This window comes from Psammomys obesus, unplaced genomic scaffold (genome assembly GCF_907164565.1).
Source record: "Psammomys obesus unplaced genomic scaffold, mPsaObe1.curated_primary_1811, whole genome shotgun sequence".
In the NCBI taxonomy this organism is placed as follows: domain Eukaryota; kingdom Metazoa; phylum Chordata; class Mammalia; order Rodentia; family Muridae; genus Psammomys; species Psammomys obesus.
This window is the reverse complement of record NW_026585644.1, coordinates 3,307,407-3,324,293: the sequence shown is the minus strand read 5'-3', so window position 1 is coordinate 3,324,293 and position 16,887 is coordinate 3,307,407. Positions and strand designations below refer to the sequence as shown.

The 16,887-nt window shown below is 37.7% G+C and overlaps 2 protein-coding genes across 9 annotated transcripts in view; one reads left to right on the top strand and one right to left on the bottom strand.

Annotated features, from left to right (window-relative positions):
- Immp2l (inner mitochondrial membrane peptidase subunit 2) overlaps positions 1-16,887 on the top strand; it is an 815,753-nt gene that overhangs the window by 380,162 nt on the left and 418,704 nt on the right. The window lies entirely within an intron of this gene.
- The window catches only part of Lrrn3 (leucine rich repeat neuronal 3), a 31,033-nt gene that overhangs the window by 5,872 nt on the left and 8,274 nt on the right, over positions 1-16,887 (bottom strand). For 2 of the 3 annotated variants that reach the window (XM_055623999.1, XM_055623989.1), the window contains exon 2: positions 10,130-10,235. The exons of the other annotated variant lie outside the window; for it this stretch is intronic. The gene's annotated coding sequence lies outside the window, so the exon portion shown is untranslated. The remainder of the gene's footprint in view (positions 1-10,129; positions 10,236-16,887) is intronic. 3 annotated transcript variants of the gene reach the window in all.

The following is a 16,887-nucleotide window of genomic DNA, read 5'->3' as shown; positions in this document are numbered from 1 at the left end:
ACTGAGATCCTCTCTAGCCAAGTGCTTCTAATAAACAGGCCCTGAAACCTTACAGTATTATTACTCCTGTTTGACCTCCCCTGCCTTAGAACACATGCCTAGTAATGGTAGGGTGTGGTTAGGACACATCCCCCTCTTACCTGCTCAATTATTTTGAGACTGTCATGCTGCCCACATGTGTAGAAAGTATGAAATTTTAACAATTAAAAAAAATAAAAAATCTAGTAAAGTTTTGTTTTTGTTTTTGTTTTTTTAGATTTGGTAAAACTCTCATCTTCAGATTTTGAAGTTTAGAAAATTCATTTTGCCAAAACTAGTAAAGATGAAGGTCTGACTCACACAAGCTAAACTTAAAAGGAACTACTATACAAAGCAGAAGTGTCATTTTATTACAAGAAATTTGAGTGAAAGAAAGACTACAATTCCTAGCTCTACTGGATTCTTTTTTATTTTCCTTTTTTTGTTTTTCTTTATTTTTTTATATTAATCACAGGTTATTTGCTTTGTATCTCAGCTGTAGCCCCCTCCCTTCTTCCCTCCCAATCGCACCATTCCTTCCTTATTTTCTCCCTGGCTACTGGATTCTTTAAGAATCTACTCAAACTGAGATAATTTGTCATAGACAATATATTAGGTTATTAGATATGAATATCTGTATAGTGACTAATTATTTTTCCTAGATATTTAATGATTTGATTATTATTCTTCCTAGAGCATAATATTATTGTGATTGGGATTATTATTCAGCTCAATTTATTTGATTATATTAATACATTTAATTGGTTGATCAGAACTTAGTTAATAGTTTGCTGATTAATAACTTACGAGTGTACCTTTCTACAGTTTTTACTGAATGATATCAATTCAAACAATAATTGTCATGATTTAAAAAATGATTCCGGGATCCAACAATAAACAACAGTCGGAAGGGAATAGAGAAAAGATGCATCCCCACACTTTTACGGCAACTTTCCCCTATTGATATTGTAAAAGATAGAAATTCTACCTTTCTTTATGAACTGTGTGTGTGAAAGTGAGAAAATGATGGCTGTTACAGCCATTTTAAAATATAGTTATTTTTTTCAACTTATGTTTCAGCTTTGCCACTGTGAAAATATTTACCACTATTGGCCATTTGAGGATTTGGGCTATATAGTTGATTTTAAAAGTTTTCTTCCTTTTCCTAAGCATTGGTATAAAAAGTTTAAAAATAACTAATTATGTAATTAAAGGTAAGTTGACCAGCTTAACTGCACCTTAAGTAAATTTCTCAGAATTTCAAAGATCATTCTCACCCCTCTTCTCCCAGGACCCAGCATTCCAGCTGCCATTCATTGGTTTTGATCACACATAATGAAAGATAAAGACCTTTTTAAAACATTTCAAATTTAGGAAATTGAACTAGATCATGACTGATACAAGATTTCTTACATTCCATCATTCATCAAGGATTCCATACTTCAGGGAAAAATCTCTATTTTCACTTAAGTCCTAAAGATTTTAGGAGTATATGTTATGAATTGACTGATGAATTCATAAAAAGTACTTAATGTGCAGACAAATTTTCTTACTCTTTTCCTTACAATGTGTTGCTTAAAGCCTGTGCTGTTGGTGTTCTGTTCAGGAAGTTGTCTCCTGTGCCAATGAGTTCAAGGCTGTTCCCCACTTTTTCTTCTAGCAGGTTTAGTGTGTCTGGTTTTATGTTGAGGTCTTTGATCCATTTGGATTTTAGTTTTGCGGAGGGTGATAAATATGGATCCGTTTGCTTTTTTTTTTTTTTTTTTTTTTTTTTTTTTTTACCTGTAGACATCCAATTAGACCAGCACCGTTTGTTGAAGATGCTGTCTTTTTTCCATTGTATGGTTTTGGCTTCTTTGTAAAAAAATAAGTATCTGTAGGTGTGTGGGTTTATTTCTGGGTCTTTGATTTGATTCTGAGGTATCCCAGAAGCAGAAAGACACATATAGTATATACTCACTTATAACTGGATATTAGCCATATAATATAGGATGAGCATACTAAAATCTATAGTTCCAAAGAAACTAAACAAGGAGGACTCTAGGGAAGATGCTTAATCCTCATTCAGAGGGTCAAACAGGATATACATTTGAAGTGGAAGAAGACAGGGAACAAGACAGGAGCCTTTCACAAAGGGCCTCTGAAAGACTCTACCCACCAGTGTATCGAAGCAGAGGCTGAGACTCAGCCAAACTTTGGGCAGAGTGCAGGGAATCTTATGGAAGAATGGGGAGATAGAAAGACCTGGAGGAGATAGGAGCTCCACAAGGAAACCAACAGAGCCAAAAAATCTGGGCCCAAGGGGCCCTGCAGAGACTGATGAATCAACCAAGGACCATGTATGGAGAGGACCTAGACCCCCTGCTCAGATGTAGCCCATGGCAGTTCAGTCTCCATGGTAGTTCTCTAGTAATAGGAGCAGGGTCAGTCTCTAGCTTGCTCTTTGATCACCTCTCCATGGTTGAGTGACCTAACCAGTCCACAGAGAAGAGGATCCACACAGTCCTGATGAGACCTGATAGGCTAGGGTCTTCCTCCCCTATCAGTGGATTAGAGAAGGGCATAGGGGAGGAAAGGGAGGGAAGTAGGGTAGGACAGGGAGGAGATGAGGGAGGGGCTATCCCCTTGATAGAAAGAGGATAAATTATAATTAATAATAATAATAATGACTTAGGCACATGCAGATATATGTTACTAAGAGCGGAGTGCAAGTTTTCTTTTTCTTTTATTTTTTATTTTTAAGGAGTTTTTTATATTAATTACAGCTTATTCACTTTGTATCTCAGCTGTAGCCCTTCCCTCATTCCCTCCCAATCCCACTCTCCCTCTCTCATCTCCTCCCATGCAAGTTTTCTAAGTAGTTGGATTTTTGTGTGTGTGTGATCAGGCATTAGAAACTCAAGTGAATATTTTTGCTTTTGTTTGTTTTCATAGGGAACTATTTTAAAACATTTAAAAAAATATTTTAGTCCTAAAGACAACATACTCACATGCTCATATGTTAAAGCAAGATAAGTTGAAATTGAGTGTTTTAAAGGTTTAAACAATACTGAAATGTCATTAGAAATGGAAACCTTTCTCTTAACACATGGTAGTTATAAAGATGCGTTTACCTGATTAGAATGACTGCTGCAAGTTCAAATGTGCCCTTTCAGTGAATCTAATCATGTGTTCTCCCTTCCGTTTAGTTATCCGCCCAACCCTTCAGTAAAATGTGGGTGCATGCTATGCTGGCTAGTGTTTTCATTTCACTCTACAAGTCACTTTATTTTTAAAACTGGAAAATTAAAAAAGGATATTTGTTATGGTCTTGCAGCTACCCTAAGCCTTTTTTTTTTTTTTTTTTTTTTTTGTGGTCTGTTCCCAGTCATTCCCTTCCTTCCTTCCTTCCTTCCTTCCTTCCTTCCTTCCTTCCTTCCTTCCTTCTTTCTTTCTTTCTTTCTCTCTCTCTCTTTCTTTCTCTCTCTCTATCTCTCTCTTTCTTTTAATTTAAGAAGCACTTGGAAATGTGGAATTTCTTTTCCATATCTGTGTCCCTGAGTGCTTCACAGAACTGACTTGGTTCCTCCCATTGCTCCCCATGTAGATTTTGCCTGCAGAAGAGCAACGAGTTTAAAATGTTTTATATGGAACACTGACAGCATGAAGCATCCCAATTTAGGTCAGTGGAAGAAATCAAGTTTAAGAATTCTCATATTTTTTTTTTTAGTGCCTGTGGACACTCATCATAGCTGAGATTTTTTTTAATGTATAGTGTATTTTTATATATGAATCAAAAAAAATTGTATATGTGATTCCATATGGACCCTCTATGGAGAAAGGCCTTTCGAGCTCCATAGATGGATCCTCCCTTGTCTGTGTAGCTGACTGATCACCTGTTCGAGGCAGGCAGTCATAAAGACATGGAGTTGACCACAAGTGAAATTCAATCATTGCTTGCAATGTTCTCAGAGGATTAAGTCAATTAGGAAGATGCTGTACAGCAGATCTGATTTGCAATAAAGGAATATGTAGTGGTCTGTGGGTGTGCTGAGGAGAGAATGCTTAATTCTTTCTGTACCACAGGAGTAACTGAAATGTTATCTAGTCTTTTATGATGTTTGGAATAAAATGTTCCTTTAGGGTAGTGAAGAAACAGGTGGACAAGAAATATTCAAAACCTACTGTCTTTTCAGTGTAGTTTTGCAATTCAAAAGTGTAAGAACAAAATGTGCCTTTTGCTCTTACCTCATTATGAGCATTATAAAGGCTGCACCGTGTAGACGAGAAACATTTTCATACTTGATTCAAGGGGAAAAATTGGTGAAGATAGAAAGTTGCCATGGCTACATTAAGATCCAGCTTCCCCCTTTCTTCTATAGCAAGTTGCTATCTAAGTTCATTTGTATAAAGATCTTTAAATCCATCATCCTATTATCTGACTTTAGAGCTCCTTACTGTAAAATTCAGCCTTTTTGCAGTTCTAATTGAAGGTTTCATAACCCCAGAGAATTGTTGGGTTTTACTACATACGTCTCTAATAACACAACCTTTCTTTTTCATGTGGGAAATAGTTATTTTCCAGCCTCTCAAACCCAGTTATCCGAGCTTGTTTGTAGCCTTTTTAGGAAGCAAATATTTCAAATATAATTAAAGTACGTACCTGTCTATTGAATAAAATAAAATAATTCTTGTTTTGCATAAAGAAACAAAACAGACACTGGTTCATAAGACACGTTGTAACTATGGAAAGAAAACCCTTTCTCCTGTGCTGCAAAATTACTGACTGGATTAGATGATATTTGAGATCTCTAAGTTTGTGTGATCCATGATACTAGATTGTGAATAAAAATGCTTTAAGTTGTTTGATAATTGTCTTAGGTTCTAACTCATTTATCTAAGTTTGACCTTTGAACTCTTTATTTGATCATGTTTGTATTCAGCACTTTTGTCCCACACCATTAACAAATTAGGATCAGTGAATTTCATTCATAATGGCTTTAAAGGCTATAAAATTAGTTGTCTGTCGTTATTCCAAATTAATTGTCTATCATCCTTCATAGTCCAGTGTATGCTTATAACGACATGATAGCAAATGAAAGAGACCATCACATCATCAAATGAAGGCCGACTAGCCACCCAGCAGCAGACACCTAGGTTTAAGTGCCTTGTTCTGAACACAACCATGGATTCAGGTCTTTCATTTTCTCTCCAAATGTTCCTCAACCACCTCGATCACAGATTTGTTGCAAACTGTGACTGAAATTGCATCATCCCCTGCCTGTTGTGTCAGGCAGGTGTGTGGTCCACGTCTACAGGCTCCTGGGGTTGGTGGTTGGTTTCCCTCTGATCCTAACCCTGATGAAGCCAGGCGGCATTGTGGAAGGACAATAGTGAGAAAGCTGGCTGGTCCCTGGTGGTAATTTTGCTCTGCATTTCTGACAACCTGGCTTACTCCCCAAGCTTTAGCCTCAGATAGAAAGTGAATTTCAGTCTAAATCTTCGTGTTTCCATATGTTTTGTTAATACTGTATGGTTCTGGGGCCTTTGTGAGTGAAGAGCTGCCATTATGAGAAAGTCTTCTTCTTAGAGGTAGCTGCAGAGGGGGAGGGATGCAGCCAGAGCTGGGGAGGATTCTCACTGGTGCTGCGATTTCTGGATCATCACAGATTATCCAAATGTTTGCATTCTGAAAAGAATTCTTATGTATATTTATTTTTAATTATAGTTTTTGCTCAGCCAAGCACTAATTGTATATTATATGTGAAAATGATTTTTGAACATAGCAGAAAACACGACATCCTAAGCCCCAGACTTTCTTTTGTGCTTGGGTTACTTGTCTGGGCGTCTATCCACGCACCGGGGAAATCTAATTCACATCAGAACTGTGCTTTGTTTAGTATTGTTTCAGAATCTGTGAATATTGGTTTCTTTGTATCCCTTTTTAGGTCTCCTCTATCCTTCCCTTATTTAGCGTTTATATAGTGCTAAGTGCATTCCTCTTTAGGGGAAAGAGCTCATTTCTGGGCTGTGTTTAACACTGACTTATCTTGACTAAAGTGCTGTGATCCCACATTTCAAATTAGGTGACTGAGCTGAGATCTTGCTTGATGTTGTAATTGAACTACATATATAGATCTCTATGTGGAAGGTGCTCTTTGTTAAATTACAAACATACTAGTCACAGAATATTATGAAAATATGCATATTTAAGAAGGAGAAGACTTTGGGACCCCCTCATTTGCATAATGAATTAACTACAGGCTTTGTAATTATATGATTTTCATAATAACCTTAAATACATTCAAAACTGTTTCAATGTAGTCCTTTGTGAAGCCATAATATAAGATGTTTGAATAGATTCTAAGGGGGTGTATGCTGAAATTTCATCATACTCATATTCTTAGCCCATTTACTTACATGTTTAATATGTTTTACAAGCTATACTATAGATATAGTTTTGGTAGGATCACAATCTTTTAATCTTTAAAATGATTTTTAGTATCTGGACAAATACAGATTTGTGGAAGCTTTGAGACTGTGTGTGTGTGTGTGTGTGTGTGTGTGTGTGTGTGTGTGCGTGTGTTTGCTAAGGACTGAACTTCTGCCTCTGTCCATATGAGGCAATTGCTCACTTAATTACATCCTTAACCCTGGAGATCATTTTTAGCTATGATAATAATGAATCATATATGTGTATTTTTTATTGATATGGCATGACAAATGCTTTCTTCTGAAAATGTGTGCATGTGCTGGAGTACTCTGTTTTTGCTCAGAAAATTCTGAAAGTCATTTGTTAAAGTTGTGCACTAGTTTCTAACTTTTTCTAGTTTTCATTCTTGTCTAAGGATGTTTTGGTTAAATATAAATTTATATTTTAATACTCACAAAAGTCATAGAAAAGGTCTCTCCAGATATGTTTTCTTAACATTTAACTTTTAGGCTGCCTTCTTGTTGTTCATTCCCAGTTTGTTTGATTAGTAAAAGAGGGTCGATCTGTGACAGGCGCCACAGTCTTGCCTATCAGGAGGTTCCTTTGAAGACTGGATATAACTTTTTTGGCACACTGTCTTCACTGAGTAACAGGAAAAAGGCTCCTATCCTACCTCGTAGCATCATGATTTGGAAATACGTGTCTGGTGCAAATCTACTTTCAATTATCCTTCATAATGATGAAAGCAATTTAAAATTTTTACTCATTGGAAGACAGCCAAAATGTCTCATCTTTGTATTTTCTAGCCTTTGAGTTCTCTGAAGACTGAGTGTCAGGTAAGGTTAAAACAAGAATAATAACAATAACAATAACAACTATAATAATAACATAGAGGAATTCTAGCTTCATTTTATTTTAGAGCCATACATACAACATTATCGTTTACAAGGATAGGTGTAATAAGAATCTGTGCATCCCTGCTCCCCAAAGTTTTAATCTCTTGATTTTTGATGGGGAAGACTTTTGTTTTATCAGCTGTTTCATAATAGGGGATAGCCAAAAGATAGCCTCAGATTTTTTTTTCTCTTTGATAAACTCAGTTGGAAGAAACAGGAAACATTGGTGCACACACACACACACACACACACACACACACACACACACACACACAGCCTGCTGAGGCATTTAATGTTGTTTATGACCATGGTGACATGAAATGGGGAAATTTTGTGGGAGCCCCACCTGTGGACAAAGAACTAACTATAGGCAACACAGGAATACTGAGACCAAAGAAACAAATGTCCTTGCTAGGGATGAGCCCTCTCATGGCTATCCAATGCCAAGTGATCATCCGGCAATCATATTCTTATTTGCTAAGTCAAATCAAACAAACAAACGGAAACATAGGAATATCATTGTTATTGCTGAAACTCGAGAAAATAAAATGTGTTTTGAAAAGAAGTCAAATGATGACCAGACCTTGTGGTCAGATCCTTTTGTCAGATGCTACACGGACAATTGCAGGCCCACATTTTCAGGTGGTCATGGCCAGCTCTCGACCAGCGTGAGGTCAGTGGCAGGCGTGCTCTTATGTTTCTCTGCCTGAGGGAGTGGATCATACAGATGTGGTCTGTGTTATTATAGCTCTTTATAGTGATCATGGAACAGTTTGCATTTTAATTTCAAAATTGTGCCAATTTTCCCTCATGTTCCATGATTTTGCCATTATACCCTTGACGATTTGCTTAAAGCAGCTTTGCTGTATTTTTGTCCAGGGACTACAAGAAGTGCTTTAAAATAGAACAACACAAGCTCAACTGAAGGCTTGAGAAAAGCTTCCTGAATCACAGGTTGGAGTTTCAAGAGTAATCTCTTAAGGGAGGCACAGATGCAGCTTTCATGTCTGTGTACTTGTTTGTACATCTTACTGTGCAAAACTGATTTTGCACTGATTGTGCCTCTCATCCTTACATTGGGATATGATCATACTAGGTTACCTAGTGCCATTTTGGTGTTATCCCCTGTTTTTTATTTATGGTATTAGTGATTGAACCCAGGGTCTCGTGAATGGTCTCTATCACTGATGAAACATTGAAAATGTCTCAAAGAGTACACAAAGTTAGTTTCTGATACTTTCTGGGCCTATCAAACTTTATTGTTTATTTCACTCATGAACGTTAAAGGCACTATAAGCAATTTAAATCTTTCCTCAAAGTTGAGCATGAATTTCTAAACCTTAGCAGAGAAAATGTGTCCTTTAAAACAAGGCCATAATTGCACCCACTTTACTTAGAAGCCTGGTCCTCATCTCATGTATGGATCAAGTGAAAGATAGAAGACAAATCAACTCTTTAGAGTATGGGCTTAGTGAAGTATCCTTAAATAATTTGAAATCTCACTTCAGAGCACTTTACATCAAAGAAAGTTCTAGACTATTCAGTAGCAGCTTCAGTGTCGGGTTTTAAATATGCTTAAGTACTATTTAAATTTTGCTTTTGCTTGATGAGAAGAACTTTTTCCTTGATCATCACATAACCCGACATCCTGAATCCTCTCCGTTTGGTTCACCTAACTGCACTATTGCATGTGAGCCAATCCGTTTATCTTGTAAAGCACAGTTATTTCATTTGTGACATTTCCCTACAGCAGACAACCCATCTTCCTCAGTGAAGAGTGGCTCACTGTGAGCTTCGTGTTCTGGCAAAAGCTGGGCCACTGAGATGGCTCCCCAGGGGAAGATACCCGCCGCCAAGCCTGACGACCTGAGATTGATCCTTGAGGCACACATGGTGAAAGGAGAGGACCGGGTCTCAGGAGCTGTCCTCTAACCACCCACACGTGCTCTGAGGCATGGGCCCAAACCCAAATACAAATGCAGAGAATAAGCGTATACACATTATATTTAGATGATGAGATATGTACTTATTTCATAAATATATGAAATATATATTCTCTGTGTCTCAGTTCATGAGCACGAACCATGCCTTTCTTCTCTATACAGTGATGTTAATTAAACATTACCTCAAAAAAACTTAATTGGGGAAGAAAAATTAATGGTTTATTATGTAGCAGTGAATACATTAAATGATGATGAATGTTGCTTATAAAATTTTGGCTTTAATTCTTTACTTAGTAATGCCTTATTAATAGGTGCCCTATAATAAATGGAGGTTGAGATCTTCGTTTATGACAGGTTGCCATTGTCTTTATAGAATAGTCAAAACTTTCAGAAACAATGCGCTTGCTGCTTTTTTTTTTTTTGCTTTCTTATATTCCTGCTAGAATATTAGCCCTTCAATAGTTTCCTATTTTTGTGTGTTTTATTTTCTAAGTATAATTAAATGTATTTATTATTTATTTACTTAGTATGAGTGTGTGTGAACACATACTCACACGTGTGGAAGTGTAAATGCCATGGCACATATGTGGAAGTGAGAGGAAAGCTTGTATGAGTGAGTTCTCACTTTCCTTTATTGGGGCCCAGGATTGAATTCAGTCAAAAGTCTTGGCAATAAGTGCCCTTCCCAACTGAGCCGTCTCGCTGGCCCTTGTTTGGTGTGCCTCAGATTTAACTAAGCTAGCATGTGGCAGTGTGACTGAGTATCTACCACACAAGTGAATGAATGGCTACCATCTTTCTTAATTATACAGTATGGTGACGAACATTTTGTAAAGTGTTCTGCCAGGCCGTCATCTTACCTGCTGCTCTCACTCTTACAGGACGGATGAGTCGGTGCTGAATGGGATACAAGCTTAGCAACTGCGACATCAGTGTGTATGTGTTTTATTTCAGGACACTACAAAACTAGAACAAAACCCACGTGAAAATACCATCATGCAAGGAGAGAAGTCAATTCACACTGTTGAAAAGCAATCTTTAAGAACTTTCAACCCTACCTCTCCTGTGTAAGATCTTCAGTAAATACACTGTGCGGAAACCAAAGGAAATAACGTTTGCTTGTTTATCTTTTTCAATGAAGGTGCAGTTTTCAGTTGATTTTTATATGCATGGTAACACCATTGTGATGGAGAATAGGCATGTGGATTCTTCGTTTGTTGCCTTTTACTTCGACAACACAGGGAATGGTGTAAATTGGGACATTAACAGTGCTCTTAATGTCTGGAAGTGCTGAAAGATTTTTTTTAAAGTAATGGAAAGTGCTGCGACAACAGCAAAAGGTAATACGCAGATAACTGAACGCAGGCAATGAGAAAGGCCACGTTGAAGACTGGCTTGATGCGGCTGGAGACCAGTGCAGGCTTGTTCCAGCTGATAGTAGTCAAATGGAAATAGTGGGTGCGTGACGACCTGTGACGCTGCTGCGTTGGTGAAGCACGCCTTAGAACAGAGAGGAGCCAGAGAGAGATGTGAAAGAGAGTGAAAGAGATGTGAAAGAGAAAAAAACACCACACAGGCCCTGGGAGGGAAAACCTTCGATGCGAACTCAAATGCTACCTCCTGTGTGGAGGACAGGGTAAATATTGTTGGCATTAACTTCCAGCTGACTCTGCACATGGGAAATGAGTAAAGCGTACTTCACAGTGTAAGCTGTCCGTGCTAGATGCTGTAATACTATCAGCAGAGCTGAAATTATTGCAGTGAATCAGAGCTTTGTAATGGGCAGCTGAGTGTTTCAAATAAATCTTTGGGAGTTCATGATTATCCAACAAAATTATTGCTCACCAGATCTGAAATAACAAATCTGTGGCCTTGACATTTAATCAGAACATGAAAACACGTTTATTGAATCTCGTATTTGAGATTATTACTGCAGCGGCACCCCAATTAAAGCATGAAGATTTAAAAATTCCACTGAGATAGTAAAGTGTAAAATGCTTGTTATTAATGCACGGATTCTTTTAGTCATTGCTTTATGTTTAGTTGCCTTTTCTCAAATATGCTTAGTTTGAGCATATTTGTATATGTATATATACATATACATATACAAATATGTATATATATGCCTATATATATGCCTATACATAAACATATTTGTATATGTAATATATATTTGTATGTATGTAGGCATGTATATATATATGTATATATATGTATATATATATGTATTCTATGTATGTAGGCATGTATACTTGTATACATGTATACTTGTATACATGCCTACATACATAGAATACATATATATATACATATACATGCCTACATACATAGAACTACCCAGTTTCTTTTTAAGAGATAAAGGAGCAAGAAGGTTGAAGTGCTAATATTCCTCTGAATGATCAGTTGAAAAAAAAACTGTTTAACAATAAAGTACAGAAAAGGTGTTTGTTACAGGGCTGTTACAGGGCTCGTATTTAGCATGAAGTAGTGTCACATAATGGCATAATTTGAATGACTAGACATAAAATAAAAATACAGCTTCACACTCTGACTTATCCAGACAGGTAGAAAAGTTAGGGGAAGGAGAGAAGGAAGAGAGGAGACGGAATCTGTGCTTCCATCACTCTTCCTCACATCCTAGAGAGGAATTCCAAGTGTTGTCTATTCATGAGCCTCTGCAAATCACCTCGAAGCTTAACTGTCTCTTCTCTGATTTAATAGAAACTTTGATTGTTTTCTCGGATTTACATCCAGAGTAATTGTTTTTGCATTTTAATATAGAAGGAAGTAGATTGAATAAATGCATAACATATTAGAAATGCTATTAAGCAAGCGATTCTGGGTGGTACTATTGAATGAATGTTTTCTTTTACTCGTCTGAGCAAAACACAAATTTCTCCAATTATTTTTAAATTGATTGTTCTTTATTGCTGCTCAAGGAAAAGTGGGGGGGAATTCCATTTATGTGTTGAGTCTGTTTCTTTTGTCTGGTACAATGGCCCAGTCCACAACACTTGCCACGCCATCCAGGTATCCCTCTGTGTAGGTCTGTAAGGGCAATTTCCAGCTGCACCCAGCATGGGGATTATTTTTTCACACACTTTTTAATTCCTGTTTATTGTAGTGTTATTTCTAGTGCCCAGGTCTGTTCCAGCAGATGTGTTTCCCTAATCTTTGGCCTGTTGCGTTTGTAACTGAAAACATGCTCTCTCCAGGCACTCCCACTAGGGAGTCACTAACAAGCCCCTCAGCGCCATGGTAGTGGAGAGAGAAGACACATCTGTGCTGGTCAGACCAGCAAGTGACAAGATCAAAAAAGTTGTCATAACTGTTGGTGGGTCAGGAGAACAGGGCTACGTGTGGTGGCGGAGGCCTGTAGCCTCAGCTCTCGGAGGACACCTCCTCCTGGGGCTTTAGAGCAAGATCTGTGTCAGACAGACAGATGGAAAGGAAAATAGCAAAGAAAACTGACAAAAGCAAGCAAGAAGTGTACCACTTAGGCCTGGACTGGTCCAGATACGTTGCCTCCTGGTCTTGGGGGCTTTGTATGACCAATGGGTCAGGAATGAGTGCTCTGCTTTACTTAGCATGAAGATACTAAGCTGCTTGCTTTGCCGTATGCTGATGCTGCTGTGACGTGTACTAAGGTCCTGTGAAGCACGCGTGCATGCGTGTATGTGTAATCGTGAGGTCAAGAATGCTTCCTAGAATTAATGATGTCATCCTTGTTCTCATTTTGACCTATGAAAATAAACTCACCTTTGCTGGTTCATGGAGTACTGAGCCATAGCACTCTTTGTGGGGAGTGTTGAACAGGGTTCAGTACATGTGGTAGTAGAATTACCGTAGCTAACAGAGCTGTGTTGTTCAAGTAGGGATGGCACAGGCAGCGTTTTCATCATGTTCCTATCACACGGGCAAGTAGTATTTTGATAGACCTTTATTTCTTCTTTTTTCCTTTCCCATAAATACGTGTTACAGATAATATAAATGAAAAAGACAAAAAAAAAAAAAAAAAGCAGGCCCATTTTAAAGCTATAAAAAATTAGGCGTCCTGTCAGGAGAGTTGTCTCCCTAGGGTGGGAGAAACAATGAAAAGCATGCTGTATTTGTTTCTTCAAAGGTACTCCGGGAGGCACTTTCCAACAGCAAGCTAAATAGCATGTGGCAGTTGCCACAGCAACCCATTTTTGTGATTTGCAGAATAAGCAAGCAAAGCTGATGCAAATTGTCAGTCAATGAATTGTGTTCTCATGGTGGCTGGCAACACATGTAGCCGTGTTTGGTCAGTTTATGGACATTTGTGATGCCTCATTCTCACTTACTGCACATGTCCTGCCATGTATTAATATTTTGTCTGTCAGCTGCGTAATGTGAGTTTCATATAGGATGTTAACTGGAATAACTAGGCGCCAGATATGTAGAAATGCTATTACTGCAAATTGAAGGTTATTTGACATCCATTTGACAATTCTTCAGCATATTGGTATATCAATTCTTAAGTTCATAAGGAAGATTCAAGTGAATTTTCAAGGACAATTAAAAGAATTTTAAGTGAGTATTTTTAATAATCTACACGGGTAGAAACCTTTTTCTCTCAAGGAGACCTATGCTGCAGAAATGGGCCTGGCTCTGGACTGGATGCTCCTGAAATAGCAAGTGGGCCCACAAATTGCACCCAGCCCTGTCTTCAAATTCTCCCTTACTTTTACATGTATGAGGCAGTCTCTCTATCTTCTTTGTTTTCTTGTTTATCTAAATGTCTGGGAAGTCTTGACCTTCACAGTTTGAATCAATTTTGCTCATGATCTTATGGAATGAGAACCTACTTATCTCTAAACATATTTAAAGTTAGAGTAAGTGAAGCATACAGCTTCCCACGAATGCACAAATGTCTTATCTCCATGTTCCCTTGGTAAGAACTCCATTCATCATCCCTTCTAACAACTTTATACTTCCCTTCATTTCGAAGTCTATCTTAGCACTTTTTCCTAAAGCCAGAAACAGAGCAGACTAAGTAATGGAGGAATGGCGAAACTTTTGTGTTGCTTAGCATGATTTCTCATGACTGTTGACAACTGTACTCAGTAATTTCATTTCTACTCTCCCTTCCTTTCTTATAACTGATACGGTGATAGCATAAGCTCACTAAATCGAAATATATAAACTGGAATCGAGGAACAGAAGCGAGGACAATGCTTAACAAAACATCAAAATAAGATGATAAAATAAATAGTCAATCCCTAAGATGATATTGACTTATGAATAACTGAGCTATGGTTATAGAATCAAGACGTAAAGGGTACTGAGGAAATAAAATTATATGGCTATTATCTCTTCTCCACTTGGGGTTTCATAACTGGCAGTTTTGAAAAAAAAAAAAGACTGAATCCATGCACATAAGAAGGAGGTGCTGCCTTAACAGGGTTCATTTGTCTAGCAAAGCAGACTTACAGAAAGATTGCGTGGGTATACATGTGACCCAGAGATAGCTGGGGATCTGAGGATGAAATGGCGCTTTGGTCTCAAGCGTGCCTTCCAGGGCTGCTGCTGAGCTAGGCCCCTGTTGGGTCCATACTCACCCCTAAATTTTATTAGATGGTGAACACAAATCTTTTACTTTTCTCTTTTTTTCTCTTGTGTTCTCAGAACACGATTCAACAGAAGTAGCCTAGGAGTCCAGGAGTTCAGGAGTCAAATAGACTCTGGTTTTCCTGCCTTTACATGTCTCTGTCTCTGTAACTGATAAAGGATGAGGAATAATGATGCTCATCTCACAGGATTATTGCAAAAATTAAATATCTTAAGTGTTCAGCATAGATTCATCTGAAGCATGAAGCCATTACTCATGCCAGTGATTATCAGAATAACACTGTTTCTGTCATTTTGCTGCTTTGTTGGAATCCTTTCGACTTTACCTTTAGCTTAGTGGTGGAATACCTATTATATGCATATTCTGTATAAATTCAAGCTGTTTTCACAGATTAAAAACTATTTACTTGGCCTACAATAGAACAGCAAAGGCCCAATCTTTTAGCTATTTACTGCTTAGGATTTTTTTTTTTTTTTTTGCAGTATTTCACTAGAGCGTCTGAGATGTTACTCTCAGAATTCCTGAAATTCTACACTTAAATAAAATTATCAAGGGAGTTTGAGATATATCAGCACGAGTAAAAGTGTTCGAGTCTATTTGCCAGGATACATATGCCACTTACCAGTATGCACTGAATGTGAGTGAATCCGTGCTCTTTAACCAAAACAAAATGCCATTTTCCAATGAATGACCAAGTAGTGTCTTGTCTTAGAATATATCTTCTTCAAAGATACATAGAAGTCACTTCCAAGTGAAACCAGGAGGCACATGTTGCCTGTAGTTAGGAGTGATGCTATGGAATGGGAAGGCGCCTGCCCGTGTGAAGTTACAGCTGAGTGTGTTAGTGCCTCTGCTACACTGTGGGAGAAGAGCTGTGCTAGCCCAGGGGAAGGCTTCCCATTCCAGATCGGGAAAATTACTTATGGGACACATGTCAATGCAGAACTGACTGCGTCTTCTCCAGATATTCAAAGTATAGAAAAATAAATAGAAAGTTGGCAGGGTTTTCCAAACTGAGTCGTTTTTTTCAGGAGTGAAATGATGTTAGGAGCATTGTTCTCTTATGCAACTTGTAAGATGTTTATGCTCAAGAAAACTAGTTATTTTAAATCCAACTTTTGTTCCCTAAAATATGGTGGAACTCTTAGACGTTTATAAATCCTTCTGTAATTCATGATCCTTTTAGTGCATAGTACACCTGGCTGTACAGATTAATAAATAAATTTAAGTGAAAATTTTTAATTAGTTGAAGTAAACTAAATTTTCATTATTCATGAAATAAGATTGGAATGCTCAAATTATCCCATGTGGCAAATTTTACTAATTATTATGTAAGATCTCTGCTGACACACTGAAGCCTCATGTCAGAAATGCCTATGAGAAGTGCTTCCACTGGGAGAAACATTAGCCTTTTGTTAAAACCATCACTGGTACGGAACACTCTCATTCTTCTTCAGAATATGGCTTGTGCAGTCTATCTAAAGTCTGAAGTCAAGCCCCTGTCACTGAATGACTTTGGAAAGGTGTTTATCTAGGTGGAGGCCCAGCTTCCTCACTAGATGAGGCCTGTATAGAGCTCCATCAGGGTTCAGGATACACTGTTGCTGAATCAGTATTGGCCAGCCTCTCTCTTCCTTTCCACCCTCTTTGTCTACTATTGTAAATAACTGTAAGAAGTAGCAGGAAATATGCTATTTAAAGCTTTCAATTAAAAATTATTCATGCTGAACAGACAAGATGACCTGGGTTGGGGGTAAAGAAGCCTGCTACCAAACCTAAAGGCCGTGCGATGCAAGGAGAGAGAGCCTGTTGGTTCCAACAGGTTTTTATTTGACTTCCACCTGCATGGATTTATGCCGCCCCCATAAATGCATGCACCCAAAGACACAAGAAAAAAAAATAAATAAGTACAATAACTTTAATATATACATATCCTTTATGTAATTTTAGTTAGGTGATGATGATACATTAGACTATTTTTATTGTTTCCGAATTGAACATTTTTGATAATTAAATTTTATTTCA